Source organism: Equus caballus, chromosome 18, assembly GCF_041296265.1.
Source record: "Equus caballus isolate H_3958 breed thoroughbred chromosome 18, TB-T2T, whole genome shotgun sequence".
NCBI lineage: Eukaryota > Metazoa > Chordata > Mammalia > Perissodactyla > Equidae > Equus > Equus caballus.
In genome coordinates, this window is record NC_091701.1 from 6207094 (window position 1) to 6231213 (window position 24120).

Genomic DNA, 24120 nt, shown 5'->3' on the forward strand with positions numbered 1-24120 from the left:
CAAGTGCGTATTTCTCTCTAAACTATATCTCACACAGGTTAGCAACAAGTCACAGTGTGTTTAAAAAATAAATTTTAAAAATAAAACACTCTTTAGTTATGGAAAGAATATTAAAAATTCCATTAAAAAACACTTTCTGTTAGATTTTTTTTTAAAATCTGAAATGGACAAAGCTAAAGCTGATGATTTGTGTTTTGAAATTTAAAACTCCTTGAGCCAAATGATCTTTCTGTAAGCCAAACACACACATACACACACACACACACAGACAAACCCACCAACACATGAAAAATGGATGTATGGTAGGCAGAATATTGGCTCCCATTTTACTCACTCCCTAGTGTTACTTACATGATTATATTACATTATGGGAAAAAGATTATCTGAGTGAATCTAGTATAATCACATGAGCCTTAAAAAGAGGAAGTAAAGATGAAATCAGAGAAATCCAAAATTCAAGACTGCTGGCTTTGAAGACGGATGGGGCTACCATGAGCCAAGGGATGTGGGCAGCATTTACAATCTTAGAACCACACTAGGCTAATAGCCAGCAAGGAAACAGAATCTCAGTGTTACAACTACATGGAACCGAATTGAACCTGAATGAAACTGGAAGAGATTTTCCCTCAGAACCTCCAGGTAAGAACTTGAAATGGCCTACATCTTGATCTCAACCTGTGAGATCCTAACAGAGAATCCAACTGAGCCATACTGTGCCTGAATTTCTGACCTACAGTGATTGTGGAATAACAAGCATTTGTTGGTTTGTGGTCATATGTTTGTGGTAATTTGTTACACAGCAATAGAAAATGAACACAAGGGCAAGCAGCTATCTAATAAATAGAAGGACATCTTGTCTTTGAAATGAATCTGAGTAGAGGATGGTGTCAAGATGGCAGCATAGTAGGACTCTGAAGTCATCTCCACGCATGGACACAATAAATTTACAACTACTCTTTGAACAATTACCCCTGAGAGAGAACTGAAAATGGGATAAAAAGAATTCCCACAATGAGGAATAGTGCTAACTGAGGTGGAAGAGGCATAAGTTCCTTTCTGGAGAGAAAAACCTTCCCCTAAGCCATGGTGCTTCTCAGCCAAGCAACCTAAGTTAGGGAACGTTCCCTGGAGGAGAAGGGAACGAGAGCAGGGGAGCTTATCACTCTAAGCAGCTTTTGGACTCAACACAACTGAGACATATGTCATAGCATATGGCTTTGCTGGCTATTAACTACAACAATAAATACCCCCAGAACGCTATCGGACATGAGGGGGACAAAAGCCAACTCTTAAAAGACTGATGCAAATATTCAATCATTTTGGAAAGCAACCTAAAATCACCAGGAAGAAAGATTCACAGTCCTTTGGTGAAAAGAGACTCACTTGATAGGCTCTGGTTGCATCTTGGTGACAGGAGAGATCTCGCCAGGCCTGAGACTTTGGAGGCCATTATTGTGACCTAGTGGAGGTGTGCTGACACAGATGCTGGTAGACACCATTGGAGTTCTTCCCCTGGCCTGTTAGCCCAGGGTCTGCCCTGCCCACTAGAGCACCAATTTAATCCAGTTCAGCCAGGCCAGGCAGCCTGCCCTAGGGACTGGTGTTACCCAACAGCAAGCCCTTGGGTAACTTGTGGGCCTGCATAGGTGGGATGCCTGGAACCTCTGCAACCAGGTGAATGGGTCCACCTCTGCAGGGCAGGGCATGTGGAAGGAGCAGGGAGAGTGTGTGGGGTATTGTTGTAGTGTATAGGGTCTCTGCAATGGGGTGACAATCTGCTTCAGTGGGTTGGAGCGTGTGAACAGGGTAGGACTGTGTTGATGTGGTGTGTGACCCTGGGGGCAGTGGGGCTTGTCAGCTGCAAAATATTTGTGCTTCTCAAACAACCACATAGGGGATCGGTCCCACCCCCCAAAGCTTGAAACAATTGGATGCTTCTAGGACTGGGGCCAATCTGGCTCAGTGCCTTGTTGAGAGAGCTGAAAATAGCCTTACAGGTAGGAGGCATACACCAATTTTAAGCCCCTGAGCCTAGCATCCAGCCATGCTGGGGGCCTACTCACTTAACAGAAAACATGCAACAGGAATGTGCTATGAGTCTTTGAAGCCAACAGGCTGGGGTTCCCCATGCCTGATAAACTGACTAAAAGGCCTATAGCAGCCACATGCAGCTGAGAATTACAACAGGCTGTCCAAGGGGACAGCTTAGTCTACCCAGGCAACTACAGCAAGAGTAACCCTGCCACAGCAGAAAGACACATGTATTCGAAACAGGAGACACTCCTGGAACATTTGGAACTGGTGATGAGAGGGAAGCACACTGCTGGGCCTCATAAGTCATTTGTTACATAAAGCCAACTCTCAAAGATTGGGAGATGTATCTGGCCTACGTAATACACAGACATAAGCACAAAGAAAGAGACAAAATGAGGAAGCAAAAGAATACCTTCTAAGTAAGGGAATAGGACAAAATCCCAGAAAAATAATTAAATGAAACAGAGATTAAAAAATATAGATGACAAAGAGTACAAACTAAGAGTCATGAGGCTGCTCATTGATCTTGGGAGAAGAATGGATGAACTCAGTGAGAACTTCAACAAAGAATTGCAAAATATATAAAAGAACCAATTAGAAATGAATAATACAATACCAGAAATGGAAAATTCCCTAGAGGGACTCAACAGCAGAATAGATGATACTAAAGAATGGATCAGCAAATTGGATGAGAGACTAGAGGAAATCACCCAAGCTCAACAGATAAAAGACAAAAGAATTAAAAAGAGCGAGAACAGTCTAAGGGAGCTATGGGACAATTTCAAGTACACTAAAATTTCTATTAGAAAGGTCCCAGGAGAAGAGGGAGACAAAGGGGCTTGTCTCAAAGAAATCTGCTTGAAGAAATAACAGCTAAAAACTTTCCTAACCTAAGGAAGGCGACAGACATCCAAGTACAGGAAGAACAGAGAGCAGCAAACAAGATAAACCCAAAGAGGCCCACACCAAGACACATTATAAAAAATGTAAAGAATTAAAGATGAAGGGAGAATCCTAAAAGCTGTAAGAGAAAGGCAACATGTTGCATACAAAGGAAACCCCATAAGGCTATCAGCTGACTTCTCAGCAGAAAGCTTACAGACTAGAAGGGAGTGGCCCAATATATTTAAAGTGCTGGAAGGAAAAAAAATCAGTTGCATTTCTATACACTAACAACAAAGTAGCAGAAAGAGAAATGAAGAATAGAATCCAATTTCCAATTGCAACAAAAGGAATAAAATACTTAGGAATAAACTTAACCAAAGAGGTGAGGGGTCTGTACACTGAAAACTATAAAACGTTGTTGAAAGAAATTGAAGGAAACAGAAAGAAATGGAAAGATATTCTGCGCTCTTAGATTGGAAGAATTAACACAGTTAAAATGCCCATACTTCCTAAAGAAATCTTTGATTCAATGCAATCCCTATCAAAGCTCCAACAACATTTTTCACAGAAATAGAACAAAGAATCCTAAAATTTATATGGAACAAGAAAAGACCCTGAATAGTCAAAGGAATCCTGAGAAAAAGAACAAAGCTGGAGGTATCACACTCCCTGATTTCAAAATGTACTACAAAGCTATAGTAAGAAAAACAACATGGTACTGCCACAAGAATGGACACACAGAACTATGGAACAGAATCGAGAGTCCAGAGATAAACCCATACATCTATGGACAGCTAATATTCGACAGTGGAGCCAAGAACATATAATGGAGAAAGGGAAGTCTCTTCAAGAAATGGTGTTGGGAAAATTTGACAGTCACACGCAATAGAATGAAAGTAGACCCTTATCTCATACCATACACAAAAATTAAATCAAAATGGATTAAGACCTGAAACCACGAAACTTCTAGAAGAAAACATAGGCAGTATACTCTTTGACTTTGGTCTTAGCAGCATATTTTCAAGTACTGTGTCTGGCTAGGCAAGGGAAACGATATAAAAAGTGAACAAATAGATCTACATCAAACTAAAAAGCTTATGCACAGCAAAGGACACCACCAACAAAATAAAATGACAATGTAACAATTGGGAGAAGATATTTGTAAACCATATATATGATAAGGGGTTAATATCCAAAATATATAAGGAACTCATACAACTCAACAACAACAAAACTAAAAACCAAATTCAAAAGTGGGCAAAAGATCTGAACAAATATTTCTCCAAAGAAGATATACAGGTGGCCAACAGGCACACAAAAAGATATTCAACATCCTTAGCTATCAGGGAATGCAAACAAAAACTACAATGAGATATCACCTCATCCCTGTCAGAATGGCTATAATTAACAAGACAGGAAATAACAAGTGTTGGAGAGGATGTGAAGAAAAGAGAAACCTCATACACTGCTGGTGGGAGTGAAAACTGGCACAGCCAGTATGGAAAACAATTTGGAGATTCATCAAAAAATTAAGACTAGAACTACCATATGATGCAGCTATCCCACTGCTGGGTATTTATCCAAAGAACATGAAAACACGAATGTGTAAAGGTACATGCACCCCTATGTTCACTCCAGCATTATTCACAATAGCCAAGAATTGGAAGTAACCTAGGTGCCCATCAAGGGATGAATGGAAAAAGAAGATGTGGTCTATATATACACAATGGAATACTGCTCAGCCATAGAAAATGATCAAATTTTGCCATTTGTGACAACGTGGATGGACCTTGAGGGTATTATGCTAAGTCAAATAAGTCAGAGAGAGAAAGTCAAATACTGTATGATCTCACTCATAAATTGTAGATAAAAACAACAACAAAGAAACATAGAAACAGAGAGTGGACTGGTGGTTACCACAGGGGAAGGGGGAGGGAGGAGGGCGAAAGGGCTGACTGGGCACATGTATATGGTGATGAATTGTAATTAGTCTTTGGGTGGTGAACATGATGTAATCTACACAGAAATCAAATATAATGATGTACATCCAAAATTTCCGTAATGTTTTTAACCAATGGTCCTGCAAAAAAAATTAATAAAATTCTTTAAACAAAGAAAAAACAATGAGAAAAAAAAGAAACTGAGTAGTGTCACCCTAGGGACTTTAAACTTATTAGCAGCTTCCCAGTGCCCAAAAGATGATTTAGTACTTTTTAAGTAAAATAAACACACTAACTTTTTTCACATGCACTAGACTCTACTGGAAAGTGACCTTTGATGGTGGGGGAGTTACAGGATTACAGAAAGAGTAAAAAGCAAAGGGGAAAAAAAAAAAAGAAAGAAGTACGGGATATGTAGAGTCCATTTGCATAACACTCTCAAAAGCACAAAACTATAGACTTGGAGAATATTTTAGTGGTCGCCAGAGGATCGCCTGACAGAATTGGAGGGGGGGATGTGCAGATATAAAGGGGTAGCATGAAAAGTTCCTTTATGGCTATGGAATAGTTCTGTATCTTGATTTTAGTGGTTGTTGCACAAATTTATATGTGGTGAAAAATTTCATAGAACTAAACACACAGACACACAAATGGATTCATATAAATAATGGTGAAAAAGGAATAAAGTCTGTAGTCTAGTTGCATTGCACCAATATCAATTTCATGGTTTTTGTATTGAACTATATTTAAATAAGATGTTCCCCACTGGGGAAGTTAAGCGAAGGGTTAGACTCCATGTATTATTCAAATGGGCTCTGTGTATTATTTTCGTAGTTTCTATGAATCTGTAAGCATTTCAAAAGTAAAAGCAACAAAACAAAAATGAAACAGCCCATTAAAATGTAGACATATCCATCCTTAAGTGAATCTTTGAAATAAGATGAATTCCAAAGTTGGCCCCATCTCAAAGTTGCTATTCAACAATAAATTGAACTCCCATGCCAGAACCCATTAGTTGACTAAATACTTTGAGATGTTTGAATTTTATTACTTAATTTAATCCTTGTACCAACAATCAGATGTGGTTACCAATACTTTCAGATTACAGATGAGATATCTGAACCTCAGAGAGTGAAATAGGTTGTCCAGAAGGACAGGTTCACCTTGAACCCCAGGCAATGGACCAAGGACCCTCCCTTGACAAATCATTGCTACTCCAGAGAGCAAGAGAGAAAAACTAAGGATAATGTAGGGGAACTGGGGCATATGTAGATTCTTAGAATCCCAGGGCTTTGGTAATTATACAGATAACTTTGCCTCTTTCTTCAGAATAGAGAGGAGGAAAAACAAGACATTTATCAGAAGTTCATTGGTCCCCCATAAACTTTTTATGCAGTTGGGCTTAGGTGAAAATATTTTGGCCTGACTTTAGAAGACTGCCTTTATTCATAGAAATGTCCAACTAGCTCTTAGTAACTTTTGTATTTATTACTTATTGATTTAAAAATTGTGCTCATAAGTTTTCTAAAGACTAACCAGATCTACCTGGAATTTTATTTAGGAATTCTATAATATTCAGATTCATTGATCGAAGCAATTTTCAAGCAGAGTCTTCTGACATGATCTCCATTAAGTTTTCCATATATTTTTCCCCAATGAAGATAAGTCTGCAGGCCAGGGATCGGGTTTGTAGTCTCAACTAATGGAAGAGACTTACCTAACACAGAGCAGGCGCTTAAAGTTTGGAAATAAATGAATGGTGAGGAAATTCCCTCCCCACTCCTAAATACATGAGACTTTATCTAAACATTGCCGTTAGTCAAAAATCTGACAGAGAATTAAGAGTGCAACCTATTACAACAGTTTTGAAAATAATATATACATATATTACCAAATACATGTCTAAAGGGGGAACAACGGAATTGGACATTTAATTTACTTACCCCAAATTTCAGGACGTGCTTTAAAAAAAGAGAAGAAATAGAGAAGAAAAGAATGAGACAAAAAGGGAATTTTGCAAAGTTGTGAAAGAGAAAACATCCTTTTACTCAGAATCGAGAATTCTATTCTATAATTTTCTAGAGTGAGTTGACCCACAATGAACAACAAAAGAGGCCATTAAAACAAATATTTACATTTGGAACTGGTTGCTTCTAAAATAGGTTGATATATTTGGATGCATGAATATTTTTAAGAAAGATAATATAAATTAAGGGATGATAGCTACATAAAGTATTAGTAGGGGGAGCCAAAGATACTTTGGAGTTACTTCCATCAGTTTTTGAATTTGACGTCATGGAATTTAACGCAACTTTCCCTAAGCTGCCTTTTTTTTTTTTTTTTCTGAGACAGAACATTTGGCCTCTTTTAAGAAAAGGGCAGTACTAGCAACCTCCTTTATAGAAGGCAGAGAAATCTTAAGGAGATGGAGTCAGTTCAGACACCAAAAGAGTGGCTCACAGTCTGTTGAGATGAATGGCATGAGAGAAACTGGAGACCAAAACAAGGGTTAGAAAGACACCTGCAAGACAAGTGCCTGTGCAGCCTGCAGTGTTGGCGTGAGCAGATTTCTTGGAGTAGGGAAGGAGGTGATGATGTTCCAAAGAGACCAATGTAGGAGGTTAAATGATAAGACGTGCATATTCAACCATTTTTACTTTCAACCTTGGTAATTTCACATCATTCAACCTATAGTATAAAACAGGCCAACAAAAAGGTTTGAACTTCCAAAAAATTCTTCTTCAGGCATAGTCTGTGTAATATGCATGAAATGTTGAATGTCCTGACTTTCTCAGGGGAGATCAGGCACCATTCACCAGTTCTCATTAAATCCTTTTTCTCCTGATTCCCATCTTCAATTTTCCTTTCATTAATTTTTTCCATTATGTCCAGTCATGCCCAATTTTATGTGAATATATGTGCACTAGTCTTTAAAAATAATCTTTGAGTTTTTATTTTAGAAGAAGACTATTTGATTATAACACTTGAGAAAACACAAGCTTTGTACTCATATCCAATCGGCAGATTCATATTAATGTTTAAAGCCTATTCATCACAAAAACGTTTTTATTTTTAGTATGCTAAAGTTTAATTATTAATTAAAATTTCAGGAGCATATATCTTGGGAAACTGAAACTCAAGAGGCCTCATGAAACGTAAGTGATTTGATGTAAATGCGAAAATGGAACAAGAGCTCAGACATAATTTATCACTGTCACAACTAATCATTGGGATTGTTAAATGAGTAACAAGAAAATCAATCATTTTATTTACATATATCAAAATAGTAGCAATGTTGATAAGTGTAGAAACATGTTTTTATTGCTCCCTCCCATCTTTTTTAAAAATAACCCTCTGCTTATCTCACTGCTTCCAGCTATTATGCCATTTCTCTCCTTCCCTTTCAGCAAATTTTCTTTGAGGACATGTCCATATGAACTGCCTCCAGTTTTATTCCTGCATTCTCTGTTGAACCATCCTCAGTCAGGCAATCATCTCCAGTATTTCGCCAAAACTGCTCCTGTCAAGATGCCCATGACTTCCATATTGCTAACTTCAGTGTTTAGTTCTGTCAGCAGTGTTTGAAATTATCCATCATTCTCTCCCCTCTTGAAACACTTTCTTTCCTTGATTTCCAGGTTTCCAAAATGTGCTGGTCCTTCCCACTCCCCTGCCAATATTTGGCAGCATCTTTTCAGTTTCTTCCTCATCTCTGATAATTAAATGTTGGAATGAAGACTTAATCCTGGTATCTTTCCCCTCTTCTATCTACACTTACCTCTTGATGATTTTATGGCTTTAAATACAATGTATATGATCATGTTTTCTGGATGTATATCTTCAATCTAGGGTTGTCCCTTGACGTCCAGACCCTCTGTCTAAATTCTCACTCAATGTATCTATAGAACACGTCTAAAACTGAGGTCCTGCTGTCTCCTCTCCCCCAAATATACCCTTCCTACAGACTTTTGCATGTCATTTAACTGTAACTCAATCTTTATGCTCAAGATGGAAAGCTTGTAGTCAGTTCTGACTCCAATTTCTTTCACACTCCACCTCCAAATTAATAAATTTTGTCAAGTTTAACTTCAAAATAGGTATTGAATGTAGTAACTTCTCATGACTTCCACTGCTATCTCTGTCGTCCAAGGAACCATAATGTATATGGTTTACTGTAAACATCTATTTGCTGATCTCTCACCTTTCACTTTTCCCTTCACCAGTCTATTTTCAACACAACATCCACATATAGTTTGTTAAAATATAAATCAGTTATGTTGCTTCTCAACTCAAAATCTTCAGTGATTCCTCCTCCTTTTTGGAATCAAATCTAACATCTTGACTGGGACGAGCAAGGCCCCATAGGATATATCTTCTTTCATTTTCCATGACCTCTTGACTAATTGCTTACTTCTCTCGCTCTGTTACCTGACTCCAACCACACTAGCCTGTCACTTTTCTGTAAAGAGGCCAGGCGACTCCTACACTGGGATCTTTCTCCTTAGTCATTTTTCACGTGGAATCTTCATATCTCACCCCAGATAGCATCATGGCTATCTTCTTCACTTCCTTCAGAGTATTTCTCAAATATAGACTATTTCTCACATTAAAAGTGAGACACCCCCAGGCAACCCTCCCTAACATTTCACATTTCTTTCCCCACGCTTTGCATCTCTCTTCCCTGTTTATTCTTCTTTGAACATATCATTGATATTTTAATTTTATTTTCTGCTTTCTCCTCTAAGATTTAATCTCCACAAGAATGGAGATTTTCTATTGTTTTCACTGCCACAACACCCAGTGCAGTGTTTAGCATATAATAGAATCTCAAGAACTATTGATCGATTGAATTTGTTCATTAATGATAGTTTATTATTGCTGTTGTTATTGTTATAAAAGAACTTCTAAGTGAAAATCATAAGCTTATATCTACCATGATACCAAAATAAATATTGAACAATGGGAAGTATATTAATCAATAGTTCAGTTAACTGACAACATGCTTTTTATTTAGTAAAACAAACAGATGTAGCCATTCTTTCAATAGACAACCTTCACTCATTTATTTCAGTACTGTTCAGGAAATTCATTTATGCATCATTTAGCGTTAATAAATTGCATATAGCTAACTTTCAATTATAATCACTGCTGAAATAAACACTAATAAATTGGGTTTAGCTAACTATTCAATTATAATCATTATTGACATAGAATACAAAGAAGCTTGCCTAAGAACAGACATTAGTTGGGATACTTGCTAATTTTAAAATTTTAGATAATTTTTTTAGAATCATAAGTTAAACTAAAATTTCTTACTAGTTTTCTAATATTTTACCTTTGCTGTACCATCCATTATTGTACATCTGTATTGCTCAGCTATTTTCCAGAACTCTCTCAATGTTTAGAATCTTTCCGTTGGCCTACAAGATGTGCTTGATCAGTGTCCACATTAACCAAGTTATCGTTTTTGCTCCTAGATGATGCTAGTTACCATGAAGATTATTCTCTGTGAAAGATGACAGAAGAGAGAACATTTTGGCTGAACAGTGTGACTTCATGGATTTAAAAGACTTTAAATAAATTGAATGACAGAATGATTTGAAAGTAAACATAATCTTCAACTTGTACATCTGGTAATAGAGTGATACCTTCCCAAACTGAAATCAAGCTGGAAATATTTTACCATGAATCTGGTTGAAACAGTAGAGGCACACATTTTATTTTTGAATACCTATTAAAAGTCAATTTTATGTCTGTAAGGAGTGGTAATTAATAACATGGAAAGAAACTCTGATATTATGTAAATAGGAGAGCAACTGGAATCTGCTGGATTTGGTGCATATAACTTGAAGGCACATGATATATAATACTTTTGGTGGTAAATACCTTAATCAAATCCTTCTCTTCAATCACATACATCATTGAGTCACCACGATTTTGTAAAAACATATTTCACAAATATTTTAAAAGTTTCCATTAACAAATTATATATGAAAGTGCAGTACATGTAGATCGGTTTATATTGACTAAGAATCTCTATTTAGCTAGACTGCTCACTCACGGGTCTGAAATTTCCCTGCAAATTCTAGTTAGATCAACTCATTCAGAGTCATTCATGTTTGTTAATACCTGGAGAAGTTCTTTAATTTGGCCCCTTCTGAAAGCATGAATAGAATAGTACAGACTTTAGAGTGTATTATGACATTTATATTATAAAACACGAAGATAGTAGTATAAAATATACATACAGTATGTTATTATAAAATACATAATTTACTTAAATAAAATTATGTTTTTATCTCTCTGTTACAACATATTTTAAGATTATTCACTTGAACGTCTCCACCTCAGGGGGCATTTAGAGATGTATAACTTAAAGCCCAGGCCACACGGTATTTATAAAATTAACATTGAGGAGTTGTGAGAAGCACTTCAAAGAGATAGTCAGTCAGTTGCACAGAAGTTGAAGTTGAGATAAAACTATCAAACGATGAAGGAAAAAGCATGTTGTGCATAATAAGCTTCCTCCAGTAGTGAGCACAAAGTATGATTTTCCATTGAAGCTCCAAATTTAAAGCTACAATGACAGGTACAGATGTTAGCCATAATTGGGAAATTGAGCTGCTTCTTATGAAGGAAAGTCTACGATTTAGGGTAAGTTGTGGAAATGATAATGATTTACCTGAGGAACATTGAGAGTCTTACAGTGGATCTACATCTCAAAAGCAAATAAATATAGCAAAGTAGAAGTTATATTTCCTACAGTGAAATTTTGGAAATACTGATTGTCTATTTACGCTCAAGATTATTTTCATTTACTATAGCTCTCAAATCTACTTTTCCACATTTCATCAATTTTTATGGAATTGAGATCTAATATTGAATTTCAAAGATCTTGAAATTTTTGTCAGGAGGATTCCTTTCAAGACTAGATCGCAAATGAAAAGTGCTACTTCTGTCTCAAAAGTTTCAATGTCTTGATAACATTGTGTTATATTACGATCTCTTTACTCTCTAAGAGCACTGAATTTTATAGTGTAATCTTTTTCTAATTTATTTTTGTAGACCTAGATTGGCACCTGGCAAATAGTTCATTTATAATTATGGGGTCTGAGCAATTACTTTGATTCACCATGTCTTAACAATTTCATTATACTTCTAAAAGTCAAAGAAAAAATATGTTCTTATTCAGCAATCATTATGAATATGCATGAAATACACAGGAGGGAAAAATTTAGCCTATTAATTTTTCCATCTTCCCCATGTGTTTTTAATATTTCACATGAAACAGATTTTTAAGTATTTTGCCAGTATTTGTTGCATAAGCTCAACCTGTTGGAAGATTTTGATTAACACAGAGAAGCACAGTTTTGAGGAAAACAATTCTAGGTTTATTGACTATAGCTAGTTTTCCAAACGTTCTGCTGTGAATGAGCCAATTTCTGTTTAAATGGCTACTTATTTTCTTCCATATAGCAGGAGAATACTTTTGGCCAGACAGAGCAAGATAAATTAAGATGTGTTGGCTTTAAATGCTTCAGGAAACTTGCATTGGGAAGAGTCAGTAAAACAAAATATAGACAGTATTCTTTTGGTTTTCCTCCATGTGCTAAAATCAATATTCTTGCCAAGTAACAGGTCTCACATCTGAACGGACTAGTCTTCTTTGATTAAGCTCTGAACTAAGCCCTCAGGACAGCCTCAGCTGTTCATATTTGGATGTGGAATCACGTGGCTGACATTTGGAGTTTTCATCAAGCCTTTTGGTGTTAAACATGAAAAAGAGACCTTTTCTAAGAATTGTTAATTAATGCTCTCTGACAGTATCTTATCACAGACCAGCATTAGGAATTTGGAGAGGCATTTTTTTTTCTTCTTAAAATCTTAATTGTCAGTATTGTTATAATGTCTGAGTCTGCCTCCTGACTTCTCCTTAATTAAGTATGTGTGGGTCTGGTGGCAAGTGGAATTTTCATTCTGTTTCTGTAAATGTCTTCCTCACAGATTAAATTAATTTCACTCCTAAGCCCAGGAGGAAGCAATATCTCATTCTTTTTAGAGTCTAGCAATATTTAAAGGTGAGCAACATCTTTAAATGCTTCCAAATATTTAAGGACGTTCAATTTCACTTTTACTAACCTAACAAAAAGAGGGCATTAAAATAGAAATAAAACAGCATATACTCTATTGGCTAATTAAGTCATTTAGACTGCAAACCAAAATGATTAAAAATATAATGAAAATATGAGGGTGACACCAAACTGACACAGGTTTTTAAGCCATTTAGTGCAGGGTGTGTAGCCTGGGTCTACATTTTACGAGCGATGAAATTTGGAGCTAGCTACATAATCTCTAAATCTCATTTAATTCAGTTTTAAAATCCTCATTCTTATATGTCTCTCAAAACTCAGGCACCATCTTCCCCAAGAGACCACTCCAGTCATCTGCCAATCCAGGTTTGGTGATTTTTGTAAGGGTACCACTTTGTGGCAACCTGCCATATTGTGCTTCGATTTGCCGTTTGCCTGAGCGCCTCTCCTACTAGATTAACAGCTACTTAGCTGAGAAACTGAGACTTTTTCCTCTTTTCCTCAGTTTCTAACACATTATTCAACTTATAATAAGGGTTTCACGTATGTCACAGTCCTTTCTTTCCTCATATTATCCAATGAGTTTGAAAAGGATTATCCATATTTAGCTAATCAATGAAGGACATACATATTCAATAGATTAATACAAAATATCCGGTACTTGTCCACACTTCAGGAAAACCTGAGTATTCCATAATTTTAAATTTAGGAAAATTATAAAATTATAATGAAAGGCCTAAGATACCATCTTAATAAATGTAGAAATATAACATATTTCTGGATGAGAAAACTCAGTAATGCAAGACCAATTCTTTCCAAACCACCATGATCCCAATCAAAACCTGAGACAAAGGTGCATCGAATTGGAGAAGTTTTCTTGGAAAATGCATATATATGGGAAAGAAAATGCACAGGAAGAGGGAATAATATCTTGAAAAAGAAGAACATGGACCCATGAGCACAATCAGTTTGCAAGTGTAATTACAAAGCCATAGTAATCAAGTCAGGGCTGGATTTATGCAAAAACAAACAAAAATATTTAAACATAGAATCCAGAAAGAAATCTATGCATATATGATAATTTAGCTTTCCTTAAGTGTGACATTTCAAGTCAGTGGGGAAAGGATGCACTATTCAATAAAATATATTTAAACAACTGATTATTTGGGGAAAAAAATCAGATACTTCATACATCTCTCTATCTTACACACACACACACATACACACACACACATTTAATCTAGATAGATTAAATGTATAAAAATAAACCCTTAAAATATTTAAGGAAAACATATTATAATATATTTTTAGTATTGGGATTGAGAAGGCCTTTAAAATAAAATATAAAATATTAAAGAAAAAGACATAAATTTTCCCAGATTAAAATGTCAAACTTCTTTGTAAAATGAAAAGAAAAACCTGTAACAAAGTGAAAAATAAAGAAAAAATGAAAGAATGACAAAATATTTTCTGCTTATGCTCTGAATAAAGCCCTAATACCTGGAGGATACAAAAATGACTAAAAATATATACAAAAATAATAAGTAAAACCACAGACTAATTATATAAACAGAAAATTCACAGAGAAAATACAGATAGTCAATAACTCATGAAAAGATACTGTCTCACCAGTACCTGTAAAATGCATATTAAAAATAATGTTACAACATTCCTGTACTCCTAGAGCTGATGATTATTTAATGATAATATCAAATATTGCAGCAGGTGCAGAGAATATATTGATGACAGGAGTTTAAATCTGTAGAGCAATTTTGTAGGGCAATTTGGCACAAAAGATAACATTTAAAATGTGAATACTGTATGACCCAGCAATCTAGTCATTTGTATACATGAAAGAACTTTCTCATGTTAATACAAGAAGGTATGTATAAAGATATATTTTGCAGCATTGTTTATAATAGCACACTAATATATTAATGATAATATAATAATCTAAATATTCATCATGAAGAGAGAAGTAAAATAAGCTGTTATGATTCCAAACTGTGGAATACTATCCAACAGTTAAAAAGAATAAAATTGTTCTATATATATTAACTTGGGAGTCCTGAGTGACATATTTAGGTGAACAGAGAAGTTGTCCCACAAATTTTTTTCATAGAGCTTCCACATTTTCTCATGGCCTTGGGATTTACTTACTTTGGATAAGCTCTAATTACTTTAGTTCAATCAGGCTCAGACTACCCTTCTTGACATACTGATTGGTTTAGGAGATGCAGTCAACTGGTTCATGCCATTCTCCTTCTAAACCACATGGATTCAAGCAGAGTATGTGACTCAATTCAAATCAATGATCTGTGTTGGGGCAGTTTGCTAGAATCTTCTGTAAAGGCAGTGTCTCATTCTTCTTAAGGAAATAACAAAATGTTTCTTCTCTTCTTATAGACAGTGTAGAATTCAGCTGGAAAGCTTGAAATCTCTGTAGCTGCTTTTCTCTTATGATAACATAATATTATACATGTATTTATTTGATTATTGTTTATTTTCTGGCTCTCTCACTAAAAAATAAATTCCATGATAATAATGACTTTCACTGTATTATTCACCAACCTATCGTCGGCAGTTAGAAGCATCACCAACCCACAGTAGGCACGCAGAAAAAGTTTGTTATGTGGATAAACAAAGCCTCCCTAAGAAGATACTCACAACAAAAGAGAATAAATCTAGAAGAATCAGAGTGAAGTGGAGCCACAACCCACAGATGAACTTCACGCCCCCTTGAAGTTTTCAGTTCTGTAAACCACCAAATACTTTTTGATATTTACAGCAGATTGGTGGGGTGTGGGTGTGGATGGGGTGGGAAGAGTTCTGTATCACGCAAAAAGAAAGAGGAATCATATAATGCTAACAAATAAAAGAAAACTTTATAACAATGTATGTAGTATAATACCCACTTATAGAAAAAATCTAAAAAGCTACATGCATGTATAACTACAAATACAGACACACACAGGGAAAGATGTCTGAAAAGACACTGATCACATGAAAGTATTCAGAGCAAAATGATAACTAACCCAGAATTCAGAACTTCCAACTGGTCAATTCTGTCAAATCAAAGAGAATAAAATAGTTCATACCCCATGTCAGCCTAGTGGAGCAGATCTAACAGTCATGAACAGACATAATACAAAGGATTTCTGTTCATCACTGTTGCTTAATCTCCTCCGCAGCAAGCATCTGTATTGACCACAATCAGTTCTCCCCAAATGACATATCACTGAAAGTACTAAATGATGTTATTGGCCCTTAGCCATACATCACTGAGGGCACTTTATAGCACATTATATTATCTTGTCTAAGTGATTTCATTTGTTTTTCCATTATGTTGCCATAAAGTCACTGATCCTCTAATAATCCAAACTTTTTTTTAAATTCGGCTGATTTGGACCCTATAATATTATGAAGCAGATATTTAGCTAGAATGCAAGGAGTTTAAGGTTCCATTATTTGTTCATGTAGGATTGCATCATTAATCATTTTGACCAGCTGTTGAGAGCAATGAATGATGATCTTTCAGATTTCTAGAATTCAATGAACACTACAGAGTTATAAAATAAGATTCCTTTTGCTAACAAAGGCAATGTGATTAACATAAAGCAATTTTGTTCCAGAGTCTGGACAATAGCTAGGCTACTAACCTGTGACTTCAAGTTAGTTTATGAGGAGGGTTGTGTTGCACAGAGAGAGCAATGTCACCATTAACTGGGACTCTGCTATGTGCTAGATTCTTATATAGTCTATCTTTGAAAGTTGGTATTAAGTAGATATTATTCCCATTTTACATATTATGCACCTATAGCTCTGATGGTAATACGACTTGCCAAATATCAATTGTTAAAAAATAATAGATCTAGAATGAGAATCAGGTCTAGCTGACCCCAGATATAGCGGTAAAAAATTTGATAAATATTCCACTGCTCATTAATGAGAACTTAGTATGACTTTGTTAAAGGAGCTTCCAATTTTAGCTCGCTAATTAAAGAGCTTGCTGTGTGACTCACAACAATTGGGTCTCACTTTCCTTGCCTATACACTCAGGGCTGTCAGATCAATGGTAGGGATGGATACCTTATAGTAATCCTTCTAACTTGGCCATTTTATGTCTCAATAAAATTTTTCATGTGAATACTTTTAAAACACAAGTGGGGGTAAGGAAATAGTGCATCATATCTATTGTGAAAGGTAGATACGGCTTATTGAAGAAGTCTTGAATTTTTATTGTTTTTTTCCAAAACACCAAGCAAAGTTTCCTTTTAAAATGTGAAAATTCTGATGAAACAATGCATTGGAATGTGGTAAGAAGAAAGAGGATGTTAGTTCAATTTAAATTTCCAAAGGACAAAGGGAGTAAGTAAACAAAAAAAGTATGTATTACAATCATACAATGAAAATTATACTGTAGCTAAAAGAACAAAGAAAGTATATATATAATTATGTGTATAATATATACGTATACATCCCAAGAATATAATATCGTATTACAATCATACAATGAAAATTATACTGTAGCTAAAAGAACAAAGAAAGTATATATATAATTATGTGTATAATATATACGTATACATCCCAAGAATATAATATCGGGAGCACTAGTGGAAGATGCAGAAACACATGTTCCATATGAAATATATACATTTCAATACAAATTCTGGGAAGATGGTGGTGGCAGGGCCTACGTTGTGAATTTCTCTGTACCCCTAATAAAAACAAATATAATAAGTAGATACCTAAACCAATACCCATAGACATTTACCACAAAATTGTGTAAAAAGATATTATCAAAAAATGAAATATATGCAAGTGGGAATAAACTACCAATGTTCACAATGGCTTCATAAATTGTACTGACATCTCTGCAGGAGAAAGCAAAGAGAAACAGCAGAGTATTTGATAAACCTGAGAACAGGAAAACACCGAAGGAGCCAATGGATTTTCCTTGAAAAGCATGACAAACAATCTGAGGTTATCAGCTGAAGTAGAAAGGGTGCACACGTTCCAATAGGAGTGAAGGCAAAGGATCCATAGTAACATCTGCAGGTGCTGCATGAGCCTCGCTCCTATGAACACTTGTAACTGTTAGTCAAGGGCTCCCTTACAGAAGGATCTTCACTGTGGACAAATGGCTTGGAATGAAATAAAAATGCAGTAATACATGAGAAATAGAGAAGAAAAGATGAGAAGATTTAGATACAAGTAGAGAAGGAGAAAAAGCTAGGAAATCTCAGGAAACAAACAACCGAATTTTTCAGTACTATATGAAAATAAAAGAAGAGAATTCTCTAAGGGTTTACAAAAGTGACCCGAATCAAGCCTAATTCTAATAGTTCAGGGAAACTAATTAAGGTCAAATTAGTTTGATCAATTGAGATCAAATTGTGGAGGCAGAAATTTGCTTTAGGAAAAAGGACAATAGGGAGCAGAATAACATTTCTGCTACAATAAAACATGCCAGAAAGACACGTCAGTAAAACAGATCAAAACTATTATATTCTATACAAAGTAAGCTAAAAAGTAACAAGAAATTCATACAAGGCATAAAGAAACAGCAAAGTCAGAGTTAGAAAAATCTCAGAAATAGTGACACACCTCAGAAATAAATAGAAATAAAAGTTTGTTTCTGATATGGAGACAAAATTGAAAGGAAAGCTAAAATGAACAAACAAAGCAGATAGTACCTTACAATAAACAGGTGAAAAAATTGAAAATGCAAGACAAATCATGAAAGTGGTAAATAGGATTCCATAGAAAGTCACAATTATTGAAAATAGGCTTAAAAAAGCCAACAAATTAATAATAGGCTTCGGTGAGAAATAAAACCAAAGTAAGAAAATAGAAAGAAATGCTAAAAGCCAATTTCCCTCCAAAAAATCTAAAGTTAAAAAATATGTATTTTTAATTGTACATTAAAAGAGGACACTTCATTCCTTATAATACTGAAACAGAACAGCAACACCAAGACATATTCTGGTAAAATTAATCTGATTTATAGAAAAATAATAAAATCCTTTGGGCATCTTTACCAGGAATAGGCACAGTTTTTTTGAATAACTATTAAAATACAAGCATTTAAAAATGTTAAAAAAAAAAAAAAAAAACAACACAATCCTTAAGTGTAGACTGCAAAAAAGCAAGATGCAGGTAAAATTTGGCTTAGATGTAGTTTACTAATCCCTCCTCTAGGAAAAGAGCAAGCATAATATAATGAAATTAAGATAATATTATTATCAATGTCTTAGAGTGTTGATTTATCAGGACAAAATTGAGTTACATACTTAATATGAACAAGGAAAGAAAATGTGAGCCAAGATTTTAGATTCCAAAAAATTGAATTTAAGTTAAGAGACAAACTGTTATCAACAACAGCTCGGGGAATATTGTTTTTTGAGGCCTTCCTAAGAAATCTATTAGATAATGAGATACATAAAATACACAGAAAACTAGAGGAATGTTGACATAAGGACTGGTGAGCGTTAATTACATAATTACTTACAGAATTAAAACTATGTGAGGGTTACAAGGGAGAGAGAATCACATGCAATGACTACATGATAAGACAATGTAGATATAGTGAAGATGTATAAAAATAGAGTGGGAGTAGGTGGATCACATTCAAAAATATCCATTTTCAGTAAATATATATGGTAATAACATCAATAATATTTTTCTAAGTCTGTTGTGGTTGTATTATTTGGTAAAACAAATGAATGATTATTCTATCATACTCCACATCATTGGGAATGAGCACTTTGAGTATAAAACAAAGAAAATATACATGTAATATAAAATGAGGTAAATATTTTGTTGGACCTATATTTGCATGGGAGGTATCAAAATGAGAGATTATATCTTAAGTGCGTGTGTATGTTTGTCATAGCTCTGATCATTGAAAAGCCATACATAAAATGACTAATCCAATGGCAATAAGCATTCTTTGTGCTCAGAAATACCAGTTCCACTAAGAGAAAGTAGGACTTGGAGAAGTTTAGTTTAGATAAATGTTCAGGGAAAATTATATATAAGATGAGCCTGGAACATCTTGTCATACCAAATAGAAAGCTATCAAAGACTACTAGTGTCATGTCAAAAGTACCCAAAAGCCAATTTTATTAGACATCTACTGTTTAATTATGGGACAATTGGAGTTTTAAATAAGATAGTAATTGCATTAAATTTAAGCTTTTTAGAATATTAAGTCTACGAGTTCATAATATCTAAAAAAGAATTATTCACTTTCAGAGAAGGATAGAGAAACAATTAACTTCTTGAAAACTAGTCAAGCATGTATCCTGACTTTTTTTAATGAATTGTACCATAGGATAACTAAACAGGAAATTGTTGCTTATTTTCATACTTCACTTTTTTTTTTTTTTTTTTAAAGATTTTATTTTTTCCTTTTTCTCCCCAAAGCCCCCCGGTACATAGTTGTATATTCTTCGATGTGGGTCCTTCTAGTTGTGGCATGTGGGACGCTGCCTCAGCGTGGTTTGATGAGCAGTGTCATGTCCGCGCCCAGGATTCGAACCAACGAAACACTGGGCCGCCTGCAGCGGAGCGCGCGAACTTAACCGCTCGGCCACGGGGCCAGCCCCATACTTCACTTTTAAAAAGGTATTTTATTACGGATAATTTTTAGGTGCTCACTTTTTTCACTTGAAATTATTGTAGTAAAACTCATCAATACTGTTGTATATCACTGTAGTTTATTCAGTTTAATTGTTGTAATATAAACTATAATGTGAATATCCTACAAAATGTTTATCTGTTTTCCTGACCATGAACACTTGGGTTGGGTCCAGTTTTTGCTGTTATGAAGATTCTTGTACACACTTCCTGATAACGATTGGCAAGTCTGGGGTATATAATTAGGATTGATACTGCCAGGTCTTAGGGTATGTGAATGTTCAACTTCATAAAATAATGTCATATTCCCCAAACTGGAATACTTCTAATAGCGATTATTAAAAAATCTAGTATGATTGGCATCCTTCCCAACACTTGGGATTTTAAGACTTCTTAATTTTTGCCAATTGTATGGTTAGTAAAATAATAAGTTATCATGGTCATAAGTTTTTCCCCAAATTACTAATGAAGTTGGATATCTGGTTGTAAATTTAGTGAACAGTTGCATTTTCTCTTTTGTAAAATGCTCACTTATGTTCTAGATTGTTTGCTTTTATCTTATTGATGTTTTGAGATTTTGTATATACACAATATTAATCATTTATTGGATAACAGAATTGTAAATTTATTCTGGAGATTTGTAGTTTATCTTTTTGCTGTGTTTATGTAACTTAGAGTGAATGGAAATTATATTATTGGAATATCCAAATTTATTAACACTTTTTTTGGCTAGCACTTTTATGTTTTACTTGGGAAACTTCCTCTACTGAGAAGATAGAAAGCATTCACCTAGATTTTTGCTTATGACATTCAATTTCTTAATCCATTAGGGATTGACATTTGTGTACCATGTTTATGTGTTTATAATGTTTTTATACATAATGTCACATTTACTGAATGCTGCATCAGATCTTTTATAGAATATGTTCTGTAAATTCACAAACAAGTGCATACAGAAACTACCGCATAATGGAGGGTGGAAGGTGTATAGAATGAAAAGAGTAGACAAAGTAGCACATGAAATAGATCACTTCATTCTGCCAATGGCTGGTTATGGACAACGATAAAAAGGCTGTTGAACAGAAAGTGTAAGGGAACAGCTGTGAGATATGAAATGAGGTTCTGGCACCTAATCTTGCTTGGCACAATGCTAAAGAGCTCAATTAATATAACTCTATGATTGCTTCTTGATTATCATGGTTTTCCACTGAGTTTCAATGGTCTTCAATTTGACTTTTCTTCTTTTTTTTTCTGCTTTGCAATTTAATCTACATTTTTCCCCCCAGAGATGAGTCAACAATAAATGTTCCATAAAAAATTGAATTATAGAACTAGAGATATCTTCAGCTCTTACTCATATCAATCTGAGCGATTATCAGAAACACACAGGAGAAATTTTAAAAGTACAAAATCCAGGACTTTAGCCATTGGAATTTGTGATTAAACAGGTTTTCTATGGGCCAAGAAATCATCCTAAAATATTATACAGACAATTTAAACAGTTAGGCAATCTTGGTAATTATCAATTGAAACTTTTCATTTTATAAGCAAAGCTAGTCTGGGCAAGATTGCACCACTTTTGACAGTGGAACATAGAATAGTTTCAAGATCATGCGCAGGGAGATTTAGTAGAAATTAGAGTTTACATCTAGGGATAGATGATATAGGCATACATATAAATATGCATTTATAAATAGATACTGATATATGTTAGACATACATCCATCCTTCTATCTTGATTTCTACTCTAAAGGAGGAGGCAATGGGAAGAAAATTCACTTGAAGAACAAATCTGAGGAGGACATCTGGGTTCTAGTTCCCCATGTCAGAATCTTGGAAGTTGCCGATACATCCTAAAGACCAGTAAAAACAGACTGAAAAATCAACAACTTTCATGGATTTGTAAGAGAGGAGAATACACAGGGCAAGCAACTGCGCCCAAGATGGGAGAGACAGACAAGTGAACATAGGCAGTCATGGCTTACCGGAGCAGAGACTCATGCGCAGAAATCCTCCTCAGGAAGCAGTGCTGCAGTAGGAAAACCTGAACTGTAATTTGCAAATTGCTAGAGGCTCAGTGTGGACAATTCTAAGAGTTAAAAACTCCAGAGGGGCCCAACCATAGTGGGGACTGGTGGGGGAACAAATTCTGAGATTGACCTCCAGGAGCTCAACTAGGGTTTCATCGTAAATATTAGAGAAAAATTCCCTCATGCTTCTCATAAGAGGAGAGAAAAAAGAACCAGTTTGAAATAAACTTTAACAAGGTCTGCCCTCAGGGGAAATTAGTTAACCAGAGCCTAACTGGCTGGGGTATTATCAGAGCCTAACTGATCTGGCTGAAGGGAAACATCCACCTCTAGCTGGCTGTAGCCTTCGACAAGCAAGAAGGAAAATGATCAATTTCAGCCCACTCTACTTATCCTGTACCACCTAAGAGGGGGAGGAAAAAAATGCTCTTGTGAAGTTCACAGTCTGGAGGTTTAGGATCACTAAAAGACTAAGACCTAATCACAGGACTATAGAAAGCTTTCCTTTCATCCACACCTCACCACCACATTCCTAAAACCTACGGTAGTTCCTTTTGCCCAGTACATCATGTCCAGCTATCAAGAAAAAAATTACGAGACACACCAAAAGTCAAAAAATACGATTTGAAGTGACAGAGCAAGCATCAGACCCACACATGGTAGAGATGTTGAAATTATCAGACTGTGAACTTAAGACAACTATGATTAATTTCTGAAGGACTCTAATGGATAATGTAGATAATGAAAGAACAGATGGACAGCATCAGCAGAGAAATGGAAATCTTAAGAAAGAACCAAAAAGAAATACTGTATATAAAAAACACTGTAACAGAAATGCACAATTCATTTGATAGGCTCATTAATAGATTAGAAAAGGCTGGTAAAAAAAAGAACTTTGATCTAGAGGGCATATCAATAGAATCCTCAAAAACCAAATAGACTCTGAAAAATAAAAACAAAACAGAACAGCTAAGAATTGTGGTTCAATTACAAAATGTGGAACATATGTGAATGATGATATCAGAAGGAGAAGAAGGAGAGAAAGTAACAGAAGAAATGATTGGAATGATAAAGAGTGAGAATTTTCCCCAAATTAATGTCACCAAACCACAAGTACAGGAAGATCAGAGAACACCAAGCAGGATAAAAAACTACACTTATGTATATCATCATCAAAGTACAGAAAAGTTCAAAAAGTGATTTATAGAGGAGGAAAATAATATGTCAGAAACTTGGATCTATATAAAGAAAGGAAGAATATCAAAGAAAGTATAGGGAAGATAAAAGTGGTGTATTGGTTAAGTTTGCACACTATGCTTTGGCGGCCAAGGGTCTGCAGTTTCAGATCCCAGGCACAGACCAAGAACCACTCTTCAAGCCGTTCTGTGGCAGCATCCCACATAAAATAGAGGAAGATTGCCACAGATGTTAGCTCAATGACAATTTTCCTCACAAAAGAAAAAACCCAAACTTTTATTTTTCTTATTCTTATCCATGTGT

At 35.2% G+C, this 24120-nt stretch overlaps 1 long non-coding RNA gene across 1 annotated transcript in view; it reads right to left on the reverse strand.

Annotated features, from left to right (window-relative positions):
- LOC138918703 (uncharacterized) overlaps positions 1–22714 on the reverse strand; it is a 36084-nt gene extending 13370 nt beyond the window's left edge. The window contains exon 1 of the long non-coding RNA XR_011428404.1: positions 22576–22714. This is a non-coding gene — a long non-coding RNA (uncharacterized lncRNA). The remainder of the gene's footprint in view (positions 1–22575) is intronic.
- Positions 22715–24120: the final 1406 nt, after the last annotated feature.